At 35.5% G+C, this 18,870-nt stretch overlaps 1 pseudogene; it reads left to right on the top strand.

Annotated features, from left to right (window-relative positions):
* LOC107667511 (importin-11-like) overlaps positions 1–18,870 on the top strand; it is a 149,330-nt pseudogene that overhangs the window by 6,537 nt on the left and 123,923 nt on the right.

Below are 18,870 nucleotides of genomic sequence, written 5' to 3' on the forward strand. Positions count from 1 at the left end.
TGCACTTTGGATGGGTTAAATGCAGAGCACTAATTCCAAGTATGGGCCACCATACTTGGCCACATGTCACATCACTTTCACTTTCACTTTTTAAAATCTGTGATTCTAGTGAAAGATCAATGGGCCTGTAGTCGAAAAGCACTTAAAGTCTGTGCTGTAATGTGTTGTTGAGCAATCCTGGAGACATTGATTTTTTGGGGCAGTTTTATACAGTGCACTCATACTCAGTGCACGTTATACTCAGTGCACGTCACTCATAGCATGTGCCTATATTGTGCGCTATATCGAATATTTTGATATCGTTATCGAAGAAGATGTACCGTCGATAAATATCGATACTGTTTTATCGCCCAGGCCTACGTGTGGTTCATTCGCACGGGATAAGCAAAGCATGTGATTTTACTCAAATTTACTGACTTATCTCCCGGATATGATGTCAAGGCTTTGAGAGTCCCATTCTATGGTCCGGTTAGATGGATAAAAAAAAAAAAACTAATATAGTTTCGTGCGCTGTGTCATTTACATTTCACCAGGTTAAAATAATAACTCAAGCTTTATACTTGATTTATCTGTAACTCATTAACCTCAAAACCTTTTCAGCGTTCTCTTTCTGCAAATTGTATGGTGTAGCGATATGACAGCACCCAAAATACTATCAAACACCCCAACGCAGCTCCATTCTTCGCGAAAGATGGATAAAAAGGCACACAAGAAACAAAAACCTCGAAAAATGATATACGACCCGCCAAATGCTGGCCAAATCACAGAGATGCCGATTCACACGGGACTAATAACGGGATTAAGATCACAGATAACCTCCGCAAATATTACAAATTGAAACGAAAATGAAAATGAAACAAATGAAAACAATTGTGCATCACATATACATGCACAGTTTTTCCAATGAAATTATTAGTGGGTGATGAATATGGTAGTTCTGTCATCTGGTTACATGTAAAAATGGTTTAAAAAAGTAAAATATGTTAAATTATAAGTCTCCTCCTTCATTACTGCCACAATGTCAAGGAGATTTAATTGCTGCTTTAATGGTGGTAACACTTCTGCATTTATGGATATTGGATTAATTAATTTAATTATAATGGTTAATTAAAATCTCATAACCATTTAAGACGTGTTTGAAAGGGCTAAATGCCCACTGGAAGTGATGACTGTTACTTCAATAGTCATTCATTTCATATTTAAATGAATATTGATGTATTCACAGCCAGCTGTGAAATCTGCTGCTGGATGCGTCCTTGAAATGTAGCTTTTCTTGCAGATCGCCACACAGATAGCAGTGCTGATCGCTAAAGTGGCACATCTGGACTGTCCTCGGCAGTGGCCCGAGCTGATCCCTATTCTGCTGGAGTGTGTGAAAGTTCAGGACAGCCATCAGCAACACAGAGCCCTGCTCACCTTCTACCACGTCACCAAGACTCTGGCCTCCAAACGCCTCGCCACTGATAGGAGACTCTTTCAGGATGTGAGTAGAGCCCTCATGCTCCTTACCTTCAACTGTCTTATTTTCTGCTCAACCATTTCCTTAGGATTTTTTTTTCTAGTTGACTATCAAGTTTATAGACATTGGCTTTCTTGAGGTAAATGTAGTGTTACTAGGGATGTACCGATTACCGGTTTGATGATAAATCATGATTACATTCTCTATGGTTAGTATCACCATTTCACCATTGAAGTATTGTTAAAACCGTATTCGATTACCGCGATTTGAACAATTCAGGATAAATAAATACGATCCAGCAAAAAGGAAAGTTTTCAGTGTGTGCACAGCACACAGAGTACTTTCGTTTTGTGTGAAAACATGGTGGAAAGCTGGGAGGTTTTTAAAGAGTGCTAAGGGAATTATACAATTGAATATATGAATTAATTAATTATATGAATGTACCTCTAAAGTACCTCTGATTCGATGGCATTTTGTTTTCATCTTTGCTCCATCTAATAGGCTACCTAATAAAGTAGTGTGCTTAATCGCAACGCTGCTTTGTCCACGGAGGTTATGGGGAAACAGCTCTAATTCTTCTGTTCCATAAGCGCCACCTAGTGTCAGAGAGTGGTTTTATAGCGAGTTACATTTACATTCAGCCTGTGTGCAGTTTTTGTCTGGCCAAAAAACGGACCGAATTTGCATGCCCTGCTGTAAATTTTGGCCGGTTGATGAAGAACAAGCTTATGTGGATTCTACACATTTAAACAATTCGGATATATAGAATTATCTTTGGAGCAGATAAAATGCCTATAACCATTTATTAATCAATTATCATTTTGACTTAACCCTTTTCTTTATTTAAAGGTTAAAATGTGAGATTTGCCATTTTATTCAACTTTTTCAAAGCTTTATTTGAACATTTCGTACATTTTATTAGATAAACTGTTGCCAGTCACGTTGTCATTTAAAATTCAGACATCATTGGTAAGGTAATGTTATTGTTTTAGTGTTTATGTAAACAAAATTTGCATTTGTTGTTTGTTGATTTTAAATATAAAACTTGGTGAAACGATTTATGTGTCACTCCTTTTTGGACATTTCCAGCACATTTTAACAATAGTTTGTTAAATTGTTTCCAATTAAAAGTAACAAAGCACAGAGCTTACTGTGAAACAGCATAAACTGAAAGATTGATTTGAGATTCAAGAATGCATATCACTATCAATTAAAAACAAAACCAATATTGCATATCCATTACAAGGGTCCACATGTGTTTACCTCTTGTAGCTTATTTATGTTGCATGTGTGAAATAGTCACTGACAAAGTCAAAACACACTGTCAGAGAAATGCTTTTTTCGGACAATGAATTTGGCCCTCCAAAACTATTTCAGGCCGAAACTGAAAATTGCTGTTTCTGCCAAAATTCTTTTGGTTGCAGAAATGTTAGTGCATCGCTATAATTTTGTATTTTCTGTCTAATATAATGCATGCATTACAAATATATGTGATGATTTTAGAAAGAAATTGCTGTTATTATTGTTTTTTAATACATGCATTCAAATAATTGCAAAATATCTATGTATTAAATTAATAATGTAGTATTGTGGGTGTGTGTGAGAATGCGAGAATGCATTCATACACGCATGAATTTATTAATATTCATAATTATTGCTATCATAATTATTTATTTAGTTTTTTATTTATTTGCTGGGCATGGGCCTTTTTTGTCAACCTTCTTTGATTAGAGAGCATCTCAGAGAGCAGCTTTCATTGACATGGACAATCAATTCAATTCAATCAATTCAACTCCACTAGCATGTGCCTCTAGGAGGCACTGTTCAGCTGCGCTCATGCACAACCCCCTGTCCTAGTTCACCGAGCATCCCAGATGTATCAGCAGATGTTTTGACTTGGAGCTGCATCACATTTCCCCCTCCTCTACATTTCCCTGATGTTCTGACTGGCTGCTAGAATTGCGGAGATAAGACACCTGTACCTTCCCATGTTGTAGAGAGACTAGAAATTTGACAAGTGATTTATCATTTGTTCATGTTAATGCAGGCCCTTTCTTCTCCACTAAGAAATGATTTTCATTTAACCTTTGAAAACTCTTTTCTCAACATCATAATGTGAAGAGCTTCCTTAGAACAGTGATTCCCAACCAGAAAACTATTTTACTTTTGCTTTGTTAAAACTGTAAAACATACATCAAGACTTAGTGATATTATTTTTAAATGAGAGCCAATTAAATCTTGAGAATGTTTCTGCATGAGTTCCTCTTGAACTCTTAAAAGCTCATGCATCTCATTAAAGGAAAAAATGCTTGGGAAGTCTGTTAAAGTCAATTATAGTAATATTAATCGCTTCATTATTATAAATAATAATGATGAATAATATCCAAAATAATACGAGTAAGTGATTCAGTGTTAATGAATAGATGTTATTGAGGGGTTTTGGGGGTACATGAGACAAAAACACTAGTTTAAAACACTAAATGGCAAATAATAATAATTATTTTTACAATCATATTTCTGAATTAAGAATAAAATGAATGCAAAAAGCTCTGCAGCAACATTACATAATTATTTAACTGTGCGCTTAGTTCACCCAAAACTGTAAATAAAAGGATATTTATGTCTCAAATGTGTTTTTGATCATATAAATGAAAGTCAGTTGTAGCCGTTTGGCTTGATTACCAACATTCTTCAAAATATCTACTTTTATGTTCCACAAAAGAAAGTAAATTATACAGGTTTGAATTAACATTGTTGACAAAACTTTTATTTTTGGTATAACTGTCCCCCTTTAAAGATGCTATTTGACATGCTGTTTGGACATAAAAGACCTCCAGAGAACAGGTTACTTTTCATATAGGCTCATAAAGCACTGTCCAGGCTCACTGTAATAAAACAAGATTAATGAGTAGTGGGTGTGGACAGGCTAACAAGACTGAATTGAGTGTCCATATGGGAACTATAGTCATCAGCCATAGTCATAAACAGATCTGATTTTATTGTGTTGGCATAAGGCTCACCGCCGGCATCACACTAGCCTTGAGGTTTTCGGAGAGGAAATCCGTGACTCACTAATTCAAAGTAGAAATGCGCTTCAGCACATCAGTTGAGCTGCACAGTATGTGGCATTTATGAATGCGCCACAAGTTCATTTTGAATTCATGACATGGTGCATCTAAAGGTGTGACAAACACAAGCTCCTCTCATCCAGGTGCTTGTCATATGGGATCTTCTGTGATTGTTGGTGATCAGTATGCATGTTACATGCGCAGTTATATTATGCTCTCAAATAATTGAAAATTCTGAGTTGATTTAAATAAAAATTATAGACTGGTGAACAATCCATTCTATAAGGTCGATAAAGAGAAATATTTTCTCTGAATATCATGGCAATGTTTAGACAAAAATGTGTACTCTTTTTTTCCCCTCTATGGTTTTCCACAGCAACATGATGACAGTAGCTGTTTTAATATCCAGAGGTTTAAAGACATTGATGTTCAGACCACAACAACCAGCATGCAACCTCTGTTTTTAAAAATGCTTGTCTCTGTTTTGAGTGAGTATTTACAGAAAGAAAACATGTCTGAAGTTGTACAGTATGAAGCTGACAGCAGTTGATATAATTGGTCTCTGAGTGCAAGGATAATTTAAAAGCCTTCGCAGTAACAAAGAAAAAGCAAAAAGTAGTGCAGCAGAGAGTAATATATTTTCATAGTTACATGAAAATTTTTTTTTGTGTATTTTGTTGTTTGCATCTGCTGCATCGACATGGATCAGGCTGGCTGTACACTGAAATACTATATTTTTCATTAATCTGCAATACATTGAACAGCCACAACATTAAAACTACTGACAGATGAAGTGAATAATTGATTATATCATTACAATGGCACCTGTCAAGTGGGTTGAATATATTAGACAACAACTAAACAGTAAGGTATTGGATTTCATTTGTTGGAAGCAGGAAAAATGGGTCAAATATTGATGGCTAGAATAGATGATTTGGGTCAGAGCAACTCCGAAACAGCAAGTCGTGTAGTGTGTTTCCGGTATGCAGTGGTTAGTACCTAAAACGTGGTGCAAGGAAGGACAGCTGGTGAACCGGCGTCAGGTGGCCCAAGGCTCACTGATGCACGTGGGGAGCAAAGGCTAGCCCATCTGGTCGGATCAAACAGAAGAGCTGCTGTAGCTCCAATTGCTGAAAAACCTAAAGCTGGCCAGGACAGAAAGGTGTTATAACACATAGTGCATCACAGTTTGCTGTGTATGGGAAGAAGGCAGGCCGGCGGAATGAAGCAGTGTTATGCTCTAGGCAGTGTTCTGCTGGGAAACCTTAGGTCCTGGCATTTATGTGCATGTACCACCTTCCTAGAGATTGTTGCACACCACATATACTCCTTCATGGCATCGGTATTCCTTGCTCTCGGTGGTCTTTTTCACTGCACCCTGCCACACTGCAGAAATTGTTCGGGAATGGTTTGAGGGACATGGCAAAGAGTTCAAGGTGCTACCTTGGCTACCAAATTTGGTTCACAATCCGCTTGATGTGCTGGACCAAATCCAATCCATTGAGGTCCCACCTCGCAACTTACAGGTTTTTATTTAATGTCTTGTTGCCAGATACCACAGGACATGTTCAAAAGTCTTATGTCTCAAAGTATTAGAGCTGTTTTGGCAGCATGAGTGGGAGACAGGTGGTTTTAATGTTGGGGCTGATCAGTTTATATTTCCATAGTTATTGGTGATTTTGACTTTTGTCAATGTTGAAAGCTTATAGTATTCTGATTGATTTGAATTAGTTGAATAAATGCTATAAATATTGTAAAATTTAATTCTAAACAACAGACAACACATACATTTAATACGGTAATTCTAAAAATGCCCATACAAAGGTAAAAAATGCCTCTGAAAATCAGTCCAATGGGGAAATATTGGCCCTTTTTGGACAAGTACATTTCTGACACTGTTTTGAATTCAAGTGAGTAAAAATTGTATTGTCTGGTGAGTTTTTGGTTTTGTACTCGATGTGAATAGGCCTTAAAAGTGAGTCAGTGTTTTAAAGTAGTTTACAGGTACAGTTATATCATGTGGCATCTTTTCATTATGCTTCCCATCTGGTAAGAGATATATCACAGTCAAGCCCAGAGCACTTATCCATACACGTTGTGGGTCCTGAACCCCTCAGCATCATATTCAGTATTCAACAAGCTTTCACTTGCTTTTGGAGGCTCCTGGAGCTCAGTAATATTCTACAGTGGTTGTATTGTAATGAGACATGCCAGGTGCTTTGCTGTTGATAACTCTCAAGTCTAGAGGCCCAATACACCTCAAAGCTCCAGAACTGATATTTCTTATGGCATATTCCTGCCATAGGCATATTTAATTGTGTGCACATGCGACAATCTTCATCTGGAGGTGGGGAGTGTATGTAAACCACAGCTGCACGCTGTATTCCTCAATATTTAGCAACTTGGGAGCAAAGTTGCTTGTAATCTTTCTTCTAATGAAACTGCAGAGAACAAGCATCTTCTGTTAAACCGTGATATGAGCGCTGTGTATTGTGAGGAATTAGCGCAAATTTTCCCACCTGTCTTTGTAGCAAAGTTTTTTCAAATTGACTGTGTTCCAAAAAAAATTAAGTCTACTTGGATATAAAGATGATGGATTGGCTTTGCTCACCGCACTAATGGCAGCGATTTGTTTCAGGTAGTTTTGAGTCACTTCGAGGATTTATTTGCTAATAAACTTTAAGAAGTGAAATCTGCCTCTTTGCTGTAAAGATAAACTTAGCGCAAAGATGATTTTGAAAAATGGCGTGTGCACTTTTTTTCCCTTCTACTTCTTTTCGGGACATTTTTCTAGTATTTTTTTCTGTCTTGTGTTGTAAATTAGTCTGTGTTTATTGAGTGCTAGAGTGAATTCACAACCTAGGTGAAGAATAGATTAAATAAATCGTCATCATGGGGAGAAATCAGACTAACCTTGAGCACTGTGAAACTGGGATGAGCGCTTTAATGACAGTGCTATAGCAGCCACGCTTTCAGTATTTCATGTCAAACAAAGCATTGAGGTGCAGAGGCCAAAAGTGTTGTCCGGCTTTATCAGGCACTTTACATAACTTGGGCCCTGTTTACAACTGGTGTTAAAGAGCCGTCTTGGGCAAGGAGGTCTATAATACCTTCAGAAAAACATCTGTTGGCATTCTAATTCATCTCAGTACCAGCACATCTACTATATTATATTGTCATATTAGTGATATTGTGCTGTTTACAAAATTGTTTTTATTTGAAAACACTTTTGAATGGCTGTCATTGGAGAAAGCTACACTTTTCAGCCAGACTGTGGCTAACAGGACCATGCTACATGCCTTGCTTTTGTTTTTTGTTTTGTTTGGGCTTTGTGTTTTTTGTATTGTTTGGGTTTTGTTTTTGTTTGGTTTAGTTTTGTCTTGACTTGACAAAGACTGTTGTTTAGTTTTGTTTTGTCTTGACTTTACTAGACTATTGTTGTTGTTGTTGTTTTTGTTCTGTTTTATTTTAATTAGTTTCATTCTATTTTGTTTGGTTTTGTCTTGACAAGCCTGTCAGTTTTTGTTTGTTTGTTTGGTTTTGTGTTGACTTGACAATACTGTCGTTTTGTTTTTAGTTTTGTTTTTAGTTTTGTTTGTTTTGATTTTGTCTTGACAAGACTGTTCTTTCGTTTTGTCTTGACAAGACTGTTGTTTTGTTTTTTGTTTGGTTTTGTCTTGATTTGACGACTGTTTATTTATTTTTTTTTTTTAAAAGACCGTCATTTTGTTTTGGTTTGATTTTTTTGTTTTAACTTTTGTGTTTGTTTTACTGTTTTGTTTTCAAATTCGATCATAAAGGTAAATCTTGAGAGGGTGATCAGGAATTTTGTCTTGTAGGAGGCTAACTTGCATGTTATATTTTGAATTAATTCACAATATATATATATATATATATATTATATCAATCACTGATATTGGTATTTTTGCAGAATTTTGTTTTTAATTAAAAGGAGTAAAATTTTTGGTAGGTGAGATAGAAATCTCACCTGTATTTGTACCTGTATTTAGCACTGCCCACTTTGGATCACCCAAAACAGATGATAATATCAAATGCATATTCAGTCTAATCATCTAATGGCTAATCATCATGGCAGCAGGAGGAGGACACTGTCAAGTGTGAGCATTTACACTGGAGTATACCCATTTAAGTTAGACCAACAATTTAAAAAACTTTCCCTGACCTCAATTTTGGGCAAGGGCAACTGGCACTGAAACAGCTCCTCATCTTCACTGCTCATTTTCAATTCTGATTATTTTCTCTGTCAGTTTTCGGAAGTTGATGCAGAAGTTGATGTCAGCCACACACATTTGTTGGGAAAAATGCAGTTCATCGCTTGACTATAAATTCAGAGTGTAGGTGAAATGTTCAAGTTTCTATCAAGAGATTACGCTTAGTTTTCAAGTTAACTTATTTTACTGTGCCAAATTACTTTGGAGCGGAAGGAAATAATTAGTTTGTACTGACTCCTCCATCTGACCTGTAGCATGACATAAGCTGCTGATTCTGTTAATGGTCATGTCATGTTTTGTGCAGTGTTCTCAATGTGGTCAGTAATGATTGGATTATGCAGAATTCATTATGACATTAGGTTATGTCTTATAGATATAAGAATAAGAACTTCAGTTTCCATTGTAATTTAGCAATTACTATACATTCTTAAGTGCATGATATGCTTCTGTTAATGAACATAATTTAAAGATGTGCACTTTCGGATGATTATCGCAGCTGTTCCTTCGTTCTGGCTTTTGGTAATTGCTGATCATTTCACCTGTTGCCAGGCTGTGTTAGCAAGTCCATGTCATACCATATAAATGCACAAATAACAACAAAAAACCCTCATGCTGTTGGAGGGGTTATTTTAAAATGTGCTTCACGGTCTACACATCATTTGCTCTCATGATAACTATCATTTGCCACCTGGTCTTTCCAACAGTTGCTACATCTGCACTACAAATGGCAAATATAACTATTTTCAGCCTTTTGGCAAATGTAAACAGCATTTGCAGTGTAGATCAAAATTTCAATACTAATTGTGCTGAAAAAAAGTGTCTTTGCATATGCACAAATTGGACACCTTTTGCATATTCTACAGATGGTCTTTCATCTGTAAAATGAGGATGTTGACGTCTTTCAGAACAAGAACATTTGCAGTATATCAAATGGCAGTCTGCTGATTGAGGTAGAAGAACTCTATGCTTTTGTTGCTTCTGAAAATGCTTTTTTAAAAGCAAGGATAATAAATCAGTGGCATGTAATGGTGTCTGAAATGAGGAGGCAAAGGCATCTCTCTTGGAGATTTTTTTTTTCAAGTGTTCCAGTTAAATGTGAGGTCTATGCTTAAATTTAGAGATGTAATATTTAAATATGAATTGATTTAATTTAAAGGAATTGTAATTATTAATAGCAATGCACTTTTTCTTATAAGTGAATTAAACTGAATTAAATTAATTTGAATTTAGAGACAGCATTTTAGGACACCTAAATGCTGTAGTGTCAGATATTTTAAGGCTGCATTTATTTTGTATCAAAAATACAGTAAAAACAGTACTATTGTGAAATATTATTGCAATTTAAAATAACTGTTTTCTATTTAAATATATTTAAAATGTAATTTATTCCTGCGTTGGCAAAACTGAATTTTCAGCAGCCATTACTTTAGTCTTTAGTGTCACATGGTCCTTCAGAAATAATTCTAATATGCTGATTTCGGTTAATTATTTTAATTAATTAATTATTTTTTAAATCTATTTTTACTGTCAGTTATCTTTTATTATTATTTTATTTTTTTGAGGAGATTCTGACTTGTTTAGGCAGTGCCCCTGCAATAAATGCAGTTGTCTGCAATGCAGTGGGCAAAAACAAATGAGAATTCGTGATGTATGGAATTCCCAAGGTCACTTTTCAATATATAGAAATGTTTTGTGTTATCGTCCTGTCCATTGTGGACAAATTCTTATACCTGCATTCCCCAACCATCAGTTCACTAGATGCTCAGCCTGTAGCGACAGGTGTTTGTGCCTTCTGCAACCCTATGGCTATTGCAGTGGTGTAAATGTTGTGCCACATGTGCAAGACCTAAGAATGTCCAGGAAAATACAGTATACTGGGATCACAATATCATGTGTTACAGCATCACTGACAGCAGATTAATATGATCCTGTTGAATTAGATTTGACAGAAGAAACCGTTCTGTAAACCTCAATCGGGAGTCATTATTGATTGCTTGTAAGAAGGTGTGTGATACGAATATAGATGTTGTTTTTATGTGAAATATAATTAAATAAATATGGATTTTGTTCCCCCTTGGTGATCTTGCTTGTGGAAACCTACAGAACAGGCAGTATAAACAGTAATGCAACACCTTTGAGTTCTGATGTAATGTGTAGAAATGCACTTTCCATGTGCAGGCTAAAGTTAACTATCACTTAATTACTCTACTTTTTGATTCTTCTGGATTGTTCCTACACTAAAACTATCTTTAAAACACTGTATTTTTTTAAATTAAAGAAGTCTCATATGCTCACCAAGGCTGCATTTATTGGATCAAAAATACAGTAAAACAGTAATATTGTGAAATGTTATTACAAATTATAATAACTGTTTTCTAATACAGTATATTTTAAAATGTAATTTATTCCTGTGATGTCAAAGCAGAATTTTCAGCATCATTACTCCAGTCTTCAGTGTCACATGATACTTCAGAAATCATTCTGATTTGCTGCTGATGAAACATTTATTATTATTATCAATGTTGAAAACAGTTACTGCTTAATAGTTTTGTGGAAACTGTAATACATTTTTTAAGAATTAAAAAGTTTTAAAGAATTTCAGCAACATAATAAATGCCTTTACTGCCAGTTAAATGCTTTGATCAGGTTAATGCTTTGTTGTTGAATAAAAGTGTTAATTAAACAAACTTCAATTAACACTTAAAAAAAAAATCTTACCCGAAACATTAGATATGTATGTGTTAAAGCGATAGTTAATTCAATTTTTTTCAATATTCAGTCACACAGGGAAAAAGTCACATATTTTTGAAAGACATGAGGGTGAGTAAATGATGACAGAATTTTTTCATATTTTATCCTGTATATTTATATACAGGATCAAATGTTAACCTTACGGTGTATTTTTATATTTTATGTTTCTTTCATTTTTGACTAGTAATAATAATTAATGATTTATGCATTTAGCAGACACTTTTATCCAAAGTGACTTACAGTCCATTCAGGCTATACATTTTATTTTTACCAATATGTAAAAGTAAAAATCTAGACTAAAAATCAGACTAGTAAAAATATAATCCAACATTTGTTCCCAAACAAGCCAGTCCTAACTAGTCCTATCCAGAGATAGCTTAATGTTGGATACATTTGCAGCCATGTTAGGTTTGACACCTTTTTTTATATGTTTATATTTTTTTTTTCTTTTTTTTTTAAAATTTTTACATTAATTGCATGTTTAACAATCGACAATAGAGAGAGTATAGGCTACTATGTGACAAAAAATTTGATTTATTGCCCCTCATAAACCCCCCTCCTCCTACCATAAATGGACACCTGTTTGGACACCTGTTTCTGTACACCCCCCACCCATCTAACCGGACATGTGTTTATCCACCCCAGCGATCCCATGGAATGTATGATTGTTTGGGGATGTGTTTTTGTGTGGTGCTCATTGAAACTGTTCAAAACTATGTGCTTTAAACTTTAAATTGTGAAACGTGGTATGATTATTAAACTTTAAGGCTGCATTTATTTTGTATCAAAAATACAGTAAAAACAGTACTATTGTGAAATATTATTGCAATTTAAAATAACTGTTTTCTATTTAAATATATTTAAAATGTAATTTATTCCTGCGTTGGCAAAACTGAATTTTCAGCAGCCATTACTTTAGTCTTTAGTGTCACATGGTCCTTCAGAAATAATTCTAATATGCTGATTTCGGTTAATTATTTTAATTAATTAATTATTTTTTAAATCTATTTTTACTGTCAGTTATCTTTTATTATTATTTTATTTTTTTGAGGAGATTCTGACTTGTTTAGGCAGTGCCCCTGCAATAAATGCAGTTGTCTGCAATGCAGTGGGCAAAAACAAATGAGAATTCGTGATGTATGGAATTCCCAAGGTCACTTTTCAATATATAGAAATGTTTTGTGTTATCGTCCTGTCCATTGTGGACAAATTCTTATACCTGCATTCCCCAACCATCAGTTCACTAGATGCTCAGCCTGTAGCGACAGGTGTTTGTGCCTTCTGCAACCCTATGGCTATTGCAGTGGTGTAAATGTTGTGCCACATGTGCAAGACCTAAGAATGTCCAGGAAAATACAGTATACTGGGATCACAATATCATGTGTTACAGCATCACTGACAGCAGATTAATATGATCCTGTTGAATTAGATTTGACAGAAGAAACCGTTCTGTAAACCTCAATCGGGAGTCATTATTGATTGCTTGTAAGAAGGTGTGTGATACGAATATAGATGTTGTTTTTATGTGAAATATAATTAAATAAATATGGATTTTGTTCCCCCTTGGTGATCTTGCTTGTGGAAACCTACAGAACAGGCAGTATAAACAGTAATGCAACACCTTTGAGTTCTGATGTAATGTGTAGAAATGCACTTTCCATGTGCAGGCTAAAGTTAACTATCACTTAATTACTCTACTTTTTGATTCTTCTGGATTGTTCCTACACTAAAACTATCTTTAAAACACTGTATTTTTTTAAATTAAAGAAGTCTCATATGCTCACCAAGGCTGCATTTATTGGATCAAAAATACAGTAAAACAGTAATATTGTGAAATGTTATTACAAATTATAATAACTGTTTTCTAATACAGTATATTTTAAAATGTAATTTATTCCTGTGATGTCAAAGCAGAATTTTCAGCATCATTACTCCAGTCTTCAGTGTCACATGATACTTCAGAAATCATTCTGATTTGCTGCTGATGAAACATTTATTATTATTATCAATGTTGAAAACAGTTACTGCTTAATAGTTTTGTGGAAACTGTAATACATTTTTTAAGAATTAAAAAGTTTTAAAGAATTTCAGCAACATAATAAATGCCTTTACTGCCAGTTAAATGCTTTGATCAGGTTAATGCTTTGTTGTTGAATAAAAGTGTTAATTAAACAAACTTCAATTAACACTTAAAAAAAAAATCTTACCCGAAACATTAGATATGTATGTGTTAAAGCGATAGTTAATTCAATTTTTTTCAATATTCAGTCACACAGGGAAAAAGTCACATATTTTTGAAAGACATGAGGGTGAGTAAATGATGACAGAATTTTTTCATATTTTATCCTGTATATTTATATACAGGATCAAATGTTAACCTTACGGTGTATTTTTATATTTTATGTTTCTTTCATTTTTGACTAGTAATAATAATTAATGATTTATGCATTTAGCAGACACTTTTATCCAAAGTGACTTACAGTCCATTCAGGCTATACATTTTATTTTTACCAATATGTAAAAGTAAAAATCTAGACTAAAAATCAGACTAGTAAAAATATAATCCAACATTTGTTCCCAAACAAGCCAGTCCTAACTAGTCCTATCCAGAGATAGCTTAATGTTGGATACATTTGCAGCCATGTTAGGTTTGACACCTTTTTTTATATGTTTATATTTTTTTTTTCTTTTTTTTTTAAAATTTTTACATTAATTGCATGTTTAACAATCGACAATAGAGAGAGTATAGGCTACTATGTGACAAAAAATTTGATTTATTGCCCCTCATAAACCCCCCTCCTCCTACCATAAATGGACACCTGTTTGGACACCTGTTTCTGTACACCCCCCACCCATCTAACCGGACATGTGTTTATCCACCCCAGCGATCCCATGGAATGTATGATTGTTTGGGGATGTGTTTTTGTGTGGTGCTCATTGAAACTGTTCAAAACTATGTGCTTTAAACTTTAAATTGTGAAACGTGGTATGATTATTAAACACATTAGACCAACATTTTTTACTTTAAAATTAGGTTAGCCTATACAATTTTTACCTTATAAACAAATGCCGCCTAAGCCGCAGGAAAAATGTTATTTGTTTTTATTTTAGTTTAGTTTAGTTGTGCACACTTAATTTAGTAATTCCTTTATTTACTCTCAATGTTACACAAATCAGGCTTTCAGACATTTGGTAAGAGGTTTTCATACCTCCAATTTTTCCCTCCTGAGGTTTAAGCACCTCTTTTCACTGACCATTTGTTGAAAAGGGAAAAAAATATTTTCACACCCATTTTTGCGCCTTCTTTGTGAGTGCCATATCCTTTTGTCACACCCTTTAATGCATATAACACTTTACAATTTTCTCCCTCTTTTTTTTTTAAAATTCCGACTTTCTGTAAGATGTCCAGAAACGGGTCATAAATTTTCACTTTTCGTGCATCTCTCGTGGGCATTCAGCCAGGCACGTTGCCATAGTGACAAGAAGGCCAAGCCCCAGTCTGCAAATTGCTTTCTTTACAACCTCAGTGTGACACACACCTTCTGTAATATGAGGGTAGAATATGATGCTTTTCACCATGCAGTGCATTTGAAGTTAATTTCTCAATAACAGCTGCCTTAGTGAATTGTGCTTTACTCTTGATTGCAATATAATTGTAGTTTCTTTCAAGTAGTCATTATTATGTTCTTTCCTCCCCTAAAAAAAATGCCATTTATCATTAAGAAAAGTCATTTATTATGCAGCTCATATATGTAATTAATGCTAATCTATCATCATCTGCTATGCAAAACAGAAAACAGAATGAGTTTTTGTTCTTGTCAGGCAGTTCCTCTGAAGTGCTCTTCAAGGAAAGCGTTACGTGCCGCAGTCTTTGATGACGTGCTTGCATGCTCTCTGGTGGTTTGAGAATATCTTTAAATGAACCGTGGAAGATATTACTGCTGACGTCTCACTGTCCTCAAGCTATGACGAAAAGGTTTTTCTCTGTGTGCTGATTTTGTAATGTGAACTGTATATGAATCACAGTTTTCTTCATACTGTAGGTTGTTTGGTTGGCCAGTTTGCTTTTTTTTTTTTCGTTCTGAGACGTTCTGAGAGTTTTGCTGTCCCCATTATGAAGATTTATGTTGATGGTGTAATGCCTTAAATAAATTAAGCTGTAAAAGAATCACTGCCCTTTACAAATATCTGGCTGCTGCTGTGTGAATATTGATGTCATTCATTTATTATCACAAAATAAACCCCTTCAGGTTTATAGATAATTATGGCTTTTTACCAAATAATTAATACATTAGGCCTGGTAATTTAACACGTTAATTAGATTAATTAATTACGAGGAAAAATAACACGTTAAAATTAACGCATTTAATGCACTTGCCCCGCCCCAGACCCACGTGGGTCCCCTGACATTTCATACAGTTGATTGATAACAAATATGAGGCAGGGCAACAACTCACTGCGTGATGGAGCCTAGAAAACGTAGTTAGAATGTCCCTAAAATTCAAGATATTGGGCAAAAATGCCCCTGTTTGAGTTTTTGTCTCATATTTACATCATATAGTTAAGCAATATCACACAAGCAATAGTGCAAATGTGATACCGATCTTATACAACAGTTCAATAAAAAAGAAGTTAATATTGTGTTATTTTAGACACAATGTTGTCTGTTTTGCTCAATTTTGCCCACGGAAATATAAAGACAAAGCAGAACTGTTCGTCTCCGAGGAACACACAGCGGCATTTCATTTCTTAATGCACGTTTTGAACGAATTGGGTGAATCATTAGGCGCGTTGGATTTGAAGCGGCGCTGCACAGATCGATCGATGTATGACATCAAAGTACCACGAGAGCGATTCAAAAGCATATGGAGCCATCTGCTCGCTATAGCTCTTGCGGTACTTTGATGTCACACACCGATCGATCTGATGGTGATGATCCACTTCAAGTCGAACAAGCCTAATGATTCAATTGACCATTCATAAAGAACCATTTACTTCACTCCTGAATGAATCAGCCATTTGAATTAATCAAATGAATGAATAAATGACTTGATGACTTAATCATTAAAGGTGCCATAGAATGCATTCAATGTTGAGCTCTGCTCTGATTGGCTGTTTCACAGTGCGGCTCATTTCAGTAGTTCACACAGCAGGAAGGAAACACAAGGAAAATATATATTTATTGAAACTGCTTTCGAATGCACGATTGCGTTTTACTTTCACTTTCAAGATTTGCGATCGCACGTGATCTGCTTAAACTACAGCGGCAGTACTTACCACACATTTTACAAGATCAGATGCTTGTCAGTGGTGCTCAGGATCTGTAAATCATTCGCCATCATCCTCAGTCATCTCTCCTTACTCTGTTTATGTGGTAAGTGAAATCTTATGTACTGTAATGTAACAGGCTACAGCTAGCAAGCAGCTAATCATGTCCCTTTAGTGGCTCGAGTTATTTTATTAGAACGTGTTATTTGTTTTCCGTGCCTTTCTGAATACAGACACCAACCCATCCCTGCACATCACATCCCCTGCACAGCCTGGAACATAACATTTATTTCCATGATCTGCCATTTTCGCTATTATCCTCGCTTGTTTCTTCACAAACCTGCAGAACTTATGATGATTTGGCTGTGCAGGTTCGGCTGGCGGCTGGCATAGAACATGGGCGGGTATATGCAAATGTTGGAGGCGTAACTATTAGTGATCCCGACTGTAACTTCACAGTTGGTGTTATGTTCTGATTCGCCTGTTTTTCAGTGGTCTTTTACATGCATGAGATTTACATAAGAAGGAGGAAACAATGGTGTTTGAGGCTCACGGTATGTCATTTCCATGTACAGAACTGTTATTATTCAACTATGGAGTATCATTTTATTAAAGAAATTATTTCATATTTCCATAGTAATAATAATAAAATTAATAAAATTAATTATTAAAGGTATACTTCACCCACCCAAAAATGACAGTTGTGTCATCATTTACTCAATCTCATGGTCCAAAAGAGTATATGTAATAAATTGTATCAAACAACATATTTCTTGCTGAAGCTACTTTTTGTAATGTCTGTTTGATGCTTTACACACCAATGACTTTAAATTATTTTTGGGAGTAATTTCAGCCAAATTCTCTTAACACCACAAAACAGTTAACCTATCTAAATAAACCACGTTAACATATATAATAAAGGTGTATCAAAGCACATTTCCCGCCAGTCCTGTGTAAACTACGGCACACAAAGTTTTTTTTATTTATTTATCAAGAGAACAACGCAGTCTATAGCTGCTCACTTAAACGATCTTGCTCGTCTCAATCTGCTCAGTCTTGTTAATGTCAGTGCCCTAAACTATGTTATAATGGACTATTTCACATCCAGAGATGAAGGATCAGATGATGAAGTTACTAAAGAGGAGGAGTCCAATGACAGTCTGTTATATGCACAGGTGCGCGAACAGTTGCGCTGCGCTCGCTTTTCTAAATGTAAACTACAATCAGGGCCGTTTCTAGGGATAGGTGAGCTAGGCGGTCGCCTAGGGCGCCACCAGCTGAAGGGGCGCCAATGAGCGCACGTACTGGCACTTTTAGCAGGGTTGTGATAAAGAGTGGCACGGTCACCCTGAAATATGACTGCCCCCACTGGATCTCCCAACATTATTGGGCTAGAGTACTGTCAATCTGACGATGCCTGTATGCCACTAGATCAGAGTGCTGTCAATTGCTGCCTGATTGTTGCATGCAAAGTTTGCATTTGGAGCGCTCAACAACGCCGTTAGATCAATGGGCTCTGTCAGTGCTTTGGCAAGGTAAAACTTTTTTTTGCCGTGCAATAAACCTAAGCTCAAAGGCCAATTTAAAATATTGGTACAGTAAATAAAGTGCACAAAATCAGTATTGTGTTTAGGCAGTATTTGTGGCACTTTTGTGGCACATTTGTCAAAATATTTGTGGCAGATTTGTCCAAAAGGTGTGCGTTTTTTGCGCCAATGCATTGTTAAAGGATCAGCGTGTCATGTAATATTCCCATATCGTTTAAAGTTTGCTGCACAACATTTAGACAAGCCTGTGAATACTGGGAGAATATAGTCTGGTCCGCTGAGACCAAAATTAAACTCTTTGGATGCCATAATACACACCATGTTCAAGGTCAAATGGCACTGCACATCACCCCAAAACATCATGGTGTGGCACAGGCAAAATTCATATAATTGAAGGAAGGATGAATGGAAAAATGTACCAAGACATTCTTGATAAAAATCTGTTGCCATCTACCAAGATGATGAACATAAAATGAGGGTGGACATTCCAGCGAGACAATGATCCCAAACACACAGCCAAGGAAACTCTCATTTGGTTTCAGAGA

This window comes from Sinocyclocheilus anshuiensis, unplaced genomic scaffold (genome assembly GCF_001515605.1).
Source record: "Sinocyclocheilus anshuiensis isolate Anshui unplaced genomic scaffold, SAMN03320099.WGS_v1.1 scaffold1132, whole genome shotgun sequence".
NCBI classification, from domain to species: Eukaryota; Metazoa; Chordata; class Actinopteri; order Cypriniformes; family Cyprinidae; genus Sinocyclocheilus; species Sinocyclocheilus anshuiensis.